The sequence below is a fragment of the Dromaius novaehollandiae genome, chromosome 8 (genome assembly GCF_036370855.1).
Source record: "Dromaius novaehollandiae isolate bDroNov1 chromosome 8, bDroNov1.hap1, whole genome shotgun sequence".
NCBI lineage: Eukaryota > Metazoa > Chordata > Aves > Casuariiformes > Dromaiidae > Dromaius > Dromaius novaehollandiae.
In genome coordinates this window covers 4,437,202-4,444,436 of record NC_088105.1, presented here as the reverse complement: position 1 = coordinate 4,444,436, position 7,235 = coordinate 4,437,202, and the positions used below count along the sequence as shown (strand labels likewise).

Genomic DNA, 7,235 nt, shown 5'->3' with positions numbered 1-7,235 from the left:
CTGTTAAGCACCTCCTTTTTTTTTCCCCTTTTATTCTTCCCGCGACTTGTTAAAAAATTGTTCATAACTACCGTGAGCGCTTCTACCTTTTCTATACTTCCTTCTGATCTCTCTCTCTCTCTCTCTCTCTCCTATCACCACCGTGGATGAAGGCTATGAAGACTTCAGGAAGGAGACGTACCAATCAATGTTTAAGTCACGGGGTGGTGTGGCGGACAGATGAGTGAACTTTTGCCTTAAATATTTCTTGGTACATAAGGTGCAAGCAAACCATAACCCCGAACAAGCCATCTGTTCCCAGCGGGAACAGGACTGAGCTGCTGCGACCCCCAAAATGGTCTCCCTGCAACCATTCAGGTCACACCAAGCCTGCGCTGAACCAGACCACGATCGGGCAGAGACTTTGGGACCTGGACTGTAAATTACTGCTGCTTAGCACAACTTCTGTAAAGCTTGCTTAGCATGAGTAGCTAAATTTGCTGAAGCCTTAGGCCGCACTCCCTAGTTCAGTGAGAAAGGGCCCCAGAGCTGGTGCAGGCGGGAAAGACAAGGGGGTTACCAACATTTTGCATTCCCATGCTTCACACTCTGGGAGGAAGGATGTCAAGGCATTGAAGTGAGGCCTGCTTGGGCACCGGGACCCTGGGGAGCAGGGCCTCCTCTCGCTGCTGAAACAATGCTGATTGGGGGGGGGGGGGGGTCTGGGCTATCTTGGGGTCCAGATCATATTCCCTTTGTCTGGACCTTGGGAAATAACACCTACCGTCACTGCTGGGGAAGTAATAAATTGTCAGGGCTTTGAGAGATAAGGGCAAGACCCGAAGAATGAAAACACATCTGTCAGCAGAAACCACAACGGTAAACAACCTACCTAGGGACCCAATAAGGAGCAGGAGACCCCAGACCTAAATATTACTATTGGTCCAAACTACTGCGTGAGGGGCGGAGAGCTTAGATTGGAAAGTATAATTGCCCAGGGATTTCTTTGTTCGGGGTCCCTCTTCGGAGGCACCCAGCCTGAGCTGTAATTCGAACGGAGTCGGCAGAGCATCATCGGACTCGGAGTGGTGGTAGCTAGCTTCTTCTCTCCTTTTCCAACTTTATCTTTCCCCTTACCCTTGTTCCCCTCTTCCCTTCGTCTCCCCTTCGCCTTTCCCCACCTTTTCTCCCCACTTTGTGGAAAATAAAGTTAAAAGGTTGTACGATATGTGACTGGTTTTAGCGTCTTAATCTCGTCCTTGGGATCGTAACGAACCCCCCCCGATATTGGATCGGGACAGTGTCTTAGCCAGAACACATGAACCCATAATTATTAATTTTATCCCTTCCGGCTGTAAACAGATCTGAGTATCCAAGGCTTGCAGGAGATCTCTCCCTAAGAGGCAAGAGGGCGAGTCTGTGGAAATTATAAAACGTCCCCACGCTCTTTTACCTCCAAAAGTGAGCAATAAGGGCTTAGATAACATTCGTTCACCTTTTCCCATTACTCCTTGTATCATTATTTTATCTGATGACTTGCATCCTTTAGGCTCAAAATGTAAAAGGGAAAGGGTGGCTCCGGTATTCACTAGAAAAGGAACTTCTAAACCTTCTATATTTGCCATTACCTGCCCCTCAAAATCCAAATTTATATCCCATAAATTTACCCCAATTTCCACAGTATTTTCTGAGTCTCCTATCTCCTGTCATTGTGGACTGACTGGGAATTGCCTGGTCTCATTCTCAGTGTTTGATTGTCTCATGCTGGCCCCTCTATTCCCAAGTACGTGGGGCCTCGCTGGGCATTCCTGCTTCCAGTGCCTTTGTTCCCCGCAATAATGACAAACATCATTAACTCTTAATTGTACAGCACGTTCACTTTGATTCCATCTATCTCCCCTGGTTCTGCCGCGCCGCCTCCCCTTGCCAGCCTGGCACATGCTCTTTAAAATACTTTTGTGTATCAGGGGCTGCTTGATCTATAAAAACACTAATTGCGAGAGCATCATTGAAGTTTTGTGGGGTCATTCCTCCATATTTTAGCAGGGCTTACCGCAGAAGTCCCCAAAGGTCATGGGGGTGTTCATCTAATCACTGTCTGCATTCTCGCACTTTAGTCCAATTTAGTCCTAATTCTCTGCATGCTCTAATTGCTTCTACTAAATTTCAAAGTCCTGTTTGACACACAGCTCTATCTCCTGCATTATTAAATGTCCCAGTTTGGATCACTTGCTAGCCAGAGGTTTCTATTTCCCCTGGCTTGCTGTGCTACTTCCGCACCTTTGTTAATTATCTTAACCCATTCATTTGGTCAAAATAATTCCCTCAAAAGAATTTGGGTATCACTCCAGAGTGGGCTGTGCCCGGTGCATATATTAGAAAATAACTGGACACATCGTTCTGCATCTTTTCTTAATCTCTGCATTTTACCCCCCCATAGGGCGAGATCGCCAGGGTCCTGGGGTTGATTAGTAAATACCCGCAGCACAGGAGGAGGGGGACTGGCCCCTCCCTTTCCCCTGGCTGTAAAGCGGCAGGGTTAGTCAGCACGTTGGGGATCACAGGATAGAGTCCGGCAGCCGGTGGAGTAGAGGGAGAAGTAATGACAGAGAGATCATCAGGCATATCAGGTGGAGCAGAAACTTTTGGAGCACAGTCCAGGGTACCAGCATCTGCTAACACGAGTGTTACCTTCGGCAGGTTTCTTTCCTCCCTGCCTCCTGGCTCAAATGCTCCCGCGCCCATGCCCAGTTCTCCCAAACATACCAGTAATCCACTCGACTTGGAAACCTGTCTCCCAGACGATTTTACAAGATAGTTAGTTCCTGCTGATCGAAAGTCCCTTGTGGTGGCCACCGTTCCGCTGGGTTTCCCTCCTTTGTCAGGAATGGGCAATCCTCCTGACACAGTTGGACCAACTGTTTTGTGGGGTTTTTTTAATTTTTGGTACCATCAATCTTACTCCAGTTTTCCAAAATTTCAGCTAAGGGCATCCCCTTTTCTGTGCCAAAATTATTCCCCATATTGAGTTCCTGAGAAGTGCATCTTAAGCAAATCAGGCAGCGCACTTCCTTACCAGTAACACCAGCCCCTGCGGCTGGTGGGATCACACACTCTCTTTCTCTCGCTCTCTGGGAACCGCACTCCCACCCCCTGAGTCTTTAACTGCTAGGACTGCTGTCCCTTCGCAGCGGGCGGCTTTCTCAGCCGACGGGCGCCCTGGTCGGTTCCCAGGCTATACGCACTCGCACACACAGCACTGTTCACGCTCACACCAGTCACAGTGACTCTAGACTTCTGTCTTGCAGTCTTGCAGTGCGCCTTATGCTGATCAGGCTGCGCACCCCTTCTCCAGCCGGACCGAGCTGGGACTTCAAACCCACTCAAACCCTGGGGATGGGACTCACACCCGTCCCCCTGGTACGCCTTGCTGTGATCAGCCCGCGTACCCCTTACAGTGCACTGTTCCCAGACCAGAATTCAGAATTTAGGCGGGAGTTTAAGACTCACCTTCTCGGTGCCTCTCGGTGCCAAAGATCCCAGGTGAACTCACCTGATGGCACCAGATGATCGTTTGGAGATGAGAGGCCACGACAGTGGTCGCCTAGGGTCCCACCTGTGTCGCCAAACTGATACGGAAATTAGGCTTGTCGGCCACCACAACATGGCCTGACCCTAGGTTCCCACTGAAAAGTTCAGACATCGGCCAGCTCCCTCAGCACTTGTGGGTGTATCCCGTCAGGGCCTGTGGACTTGTGGGTGTCCAGTTTGCTTAAGGGATCCTTAACCCAATCCTCCTCCACCAAGGGAAAGTCTTCCTTTCTGCAGACTTTTCCCCTGGTCTCCAGGGCCTGGGATTCCTGAGGGCCAGTCGTACCAGTAAAGGCTGAGGCAAAGAAGGCATTCAGCATCTCTGCCTTTTTGGTATGCTTTGTCAGCAGGGCCCCTGCCCCATTCAGCAGCAGGTCCACATTTGCCCGTGCCTTCTTTTTGTTACTGAGGTGTTCAGAGAAGCCCTTCTTGTTGTCCTTGACACCTCTTGCCAGTTTAAAGTCCCGATGGGCCTTGGCCTTCCTAGCCCCATCCCAGCATTGGATTGCTGGTGCCTTGCTGTGTCGTCCCTCCAGCAGGTATTGGGGTGGTTCAAAACCCCCTGAGGACTAAGGCCTGTGACTGTGAGGCTGCTTCCAGCTGTCTGTAGAAGGCCTCATTTCCTTCTCCTCCCTGCTCAGGTGGCCTGTAGCAAACACCCGCAGCAGTGTCACCCATGTTAGTCTGCCCTTTAATCCCCAGTCGCCAGCTCTGTCCCAGCCCGGAGGGAAAGGCTGTGCCCCTTCCACGGCCCAGTGTCCATGGAGCTACATGGAGAGAGGCGGTAGAGCAGGAGGCCAGTTTTGGGGAGTGGGTACCAGGGCAGCATCCTGCCTGGCTCTGGCTCTGGCTCTGGCTCTTGCTGCGTGGGCATCCTCCCCACACTGTCTGCATGGGCTCTGGTGCACGGGAGGGCTGGGATGCATCCCCCGGGGAGGGCGCTCACCTTGCCTGCACGTGGGGAGAGAAGCCCCACGTCAGTAGTTTGTGACTTACTGCTTTTGTTAGGCTCTTGTCCTGCAAGATGTATTTTTGCTGCTCCTTCCTCATCTTCTCAAGGCCTTCCTGTGGGTAAATCAAACCCAACCGTCTCCTGAGGGAGGATTTCATCTTAGAAACCGGTGAGGCACTTGTCCCTGTTGGCAACAGTGCGAGTGACTGCTCTGTCGCAATGGCTGCAGCCCTGAAGGACACGGAAGTCTAGGAGTGCTTGGAGGTGAGCAAAAGAGTAACTCTCTCAGGCCCTGCCTAGGAGAGTTCCCAGCTGGAGTCTAGGCAGTGAGCAGCAGGCTGCCTAGGAGAGACAGAGTGCAATGTGGGAAGAAAGGCAGATCTGTGTCAGAGCTGCCTCTGCTGGTTTCATCCTTGAGGTGCTTGAGGAAGGAGAGAGAGAGCTTGCGTCTTTTGTGGGAGACAGGAGTTGGATGCCAAGAGTTTATTTATGGCTCTAAGGATGCCCTTGGGGTTCCTCAGTTTTGGCAGTGCCACTTGTTGTGCAAAGGGGAAAGCAGTGAGTAAATAGGAAGGCTGTCGCCTGAACAGGGGCTTGAACCCTGGACCCTCAGATTAAAAGTCTGATGCTCTCCCAACTGAGCTATCCAGGCTTGCTGAGAAGAAAAAGACACCCAGCTCCGGAGCCCAGCCCTAATTGGCAGAGCAGGGGCTTTCTGAGCAGGTCTACAGAGAGAGAGAGAAGAAAACCCTAGACCAGCAATGAATACCTTGCAGGGCTGACTGGGTTAACATTTCCCGTTCACATTTTTGTTCCGAAGAAGGTACTTGCTGCCAGGCTGCACGTCAGACCTGCAGTCTCAGGAGGAGTTCACTCCCACTCAGCAGTGCAGGACGCAGGTGGGAATGCTGTGGCTCTTCCAAGGTGAAACCCTGGGCTGGTCAGCTGTTAACAAACCCCTAGCCCCGATGCCAGCACTTGGAGGGCTCTCTTGCCCCTTTGCTCCCATGCAAGGTCCTGGCAGAGCGGGTGCCTCCTGAGCCCCTCCTGGTGGCTGGAGTGATGGTGCTGCGGCCCCCCAGCACCGGGTGTCCATACTGCAGCGCCTTTTCCGTGGGGCAGGCAGCACGAGAGCAGTCCCTCCTCCACACACAGCTCGCCCAGGAGAGGCATATCCCAGGCCTCTGCACAGGCCTGAGCATCCCCACCCGGGGCGGCACCACGGCAGAGGCGCTGGCACCTCTGTGTGAGCCCTCTGCTGCTGCTCGGACCCTGCAGGGAGCAGGAAAAAAGCACAAGCTTCATGGCCAGTGCTGGGGAGCTTTGTGTCTCTGCCCTGGGGCAGGGACCCTGGGCCCAGAGCCTGCCGCTGTGGAGAGGGGAGGGTGGGTAGATGGGCTGGTGCAGGCAGGGCCAGGGTGGGCTTTGGCAGGACACGGCTGCCTCAGGAACAGCAGCTCTCCGTTTTGGAGAGGATGGCTCTGAATGTTTTGAATTCACATCTCTAGGGAGCTGGCAGGATGCTACCCAGAAGGCAAAATACAAGCATCCCATTGAATGGGGGTGGGGGTGTAGCAGCAGCATGCAGTCTTTCTGGGCGTTGGTCTGAGAGGCTTGCTCTGCTACCAAACTCCTGGTGCCTTTTAGTACAGCTGGCTCAATCACCTGTAAGTTTGCCTGGATACTTGCTGACAATTTGGTGGCGCTCTAAGTAGGGTTGCTTGTGGAAGTGTGTTGAAGTCCTGCTGTGGAAGGATCGGTATTTATTGTAATGCTGCCTTTTAGGAGTCTGTTCCTGGTCGGAGGCAGTGAAAAAGTGCCCCGGCAAAGGAAAAGGCTGCAATCAGAATCTCACAATCCCAGCAAGTGAGTCAGCAGCCGGAGGAACTTTTCCCAGCCAGAGCCGCTGTCTCCTAAGGTCACAAAGGCAATCCCAGACTTCTATGGAAAACCTGCCTGTGCTTGTTGTTGTGCTCTGGCATCACAAGGCCCTCAAGGGTAAAACCAGCAGAAGCAGCTCAGACACAGATCTGCCTTTCTCCCTAGATTGCACAGTGTCTCCCCTAGGCAGCCTGCTGCTCACTGCCTAGACTCCAGCTGGGAACTCTCCTAGGCAGAGCCTGAGAGAGTTACTCCTTTGCACAGCTCCGAGCACAAGAGTCTTCTCGTCTTTGGTGTCCTTCAGGGCTGCAGCCATTGTGACAGAGCAGTCAGTTGCACTATTGCAAACAGGGAGAAGTGCCTCACCAGTTTCTAAGATGAAATTTTCCCTCGGGAGAGGATTGGCTCCCGGACCGCCAGGAGCAGTTTTCCTCCAGGAGAGGAAAGATCTCCCCTCAGTAGAGAAGGATCAGCTTGGAGAACATTGCCAAAACCAGCTGGGCACACAGCAGTCCTTGGGTCCTGATGGGATGCTGGCAGGGTTTCTCTCTTTTACTGTACTGGCTCCACTACTCTTTAATATCTTCATTAATGACCTGGATGATGGGACCGAGGGCACCTTCAGCAAGCCTGCAGACAATACGAAACGGTCGTGATAGGCTGGAGAAATGGGCCAAGAGGAGTCTCCTGCGGTTCAGCAGAGGGAAACGCCAAGTCCTACGCCTGGCGAGGCATAACCCCATGCTGCGGGAGCTGGGAGCGTAGAGCCTGGAGGAGAGAAGGCTCAAGGGGCCTCTTGTCTTACGTGGTGGAGGGCAGAAAAGAAGACAGA

At 52.6% G+C, this 7,235-nt stretch overlaps 1 non-coding gene across 1 annotated transcript; it reads right to left on the bottom strand.

Annotated features, from left to right (window-relative positions):
- Positions 1-5,101: 5,101 nt before the first annotated feature.
- Positions 5,102-5,174, bottom strand: TRNAK-UUU (transfer RNA lysine (anticodon UUU)). The gene has a single exon. It is a non-coding gene; the product is annotated as a tRNA-Lys (tRNA).
- Between the last annotated feature and the right edge of the window lie 2,061 nt (positions 5,175-7,235).